Source organism: Penaeus monodon, chromosome 15 (genome assembly GCF_015228065.2).
Source record: "Penaeus monodon isolate SGIC_2016 chromosome 15, NSTDA_Pmon_1, whole genome shotgun sequence".
In the NCBI taxonomy this organism is placed as follows: domain Eukaryota; kingdom Metazoa; phylum Arthropoda; class Malacostraca; order Decapoda; family Penaeidae; genus Penaeus; species Penaeus monodon.
This window is the reverse complement of record NC_051400.1, coordinates 4129586-4129804: the sequence shown is the minus strand read 5'-3', so window position 1 is coordinate 4129804 and position 219 is coordinate 4129586. Positions and strand designations below refer to the sequence as shown.

The 219-nt window shown below is 35.2% G+C and overlaps 1 protein-coding gene across 2 annotated transcripts in view; it reads left to right on the top strand.

Moving 5' to 3' along the window:
- The window catches only part of LOC119581697 (poly(U)-specific endoribonuclease homolog), a 7332-nt gene that overhangs the window by 6042 nt on the left and 1071 nt on the right, over nucleotides 1-219 (top strand). The window lies entirely within an intron of this gene.

Genomic DNA, 219 nt, shown 5'->3' with positions numbered 1-219 from the left:
CTGTATGTATATGTGGGTAGGTATGTCTATATGTGTGTATTTGTTTCTTGGAAATGCACAGTAGAGTTACTTTAAAATGAGCATCCTAAATCACACTGTATTTAATGGTGTAATGCATGAAACTGATGAAAATAAGCCTTTCATATCATCATATCTATTTTCCTCCATTCAAGTACACATTTCTATTCATCCTTCTCCTAACCCGTCCCCGCTTCATTC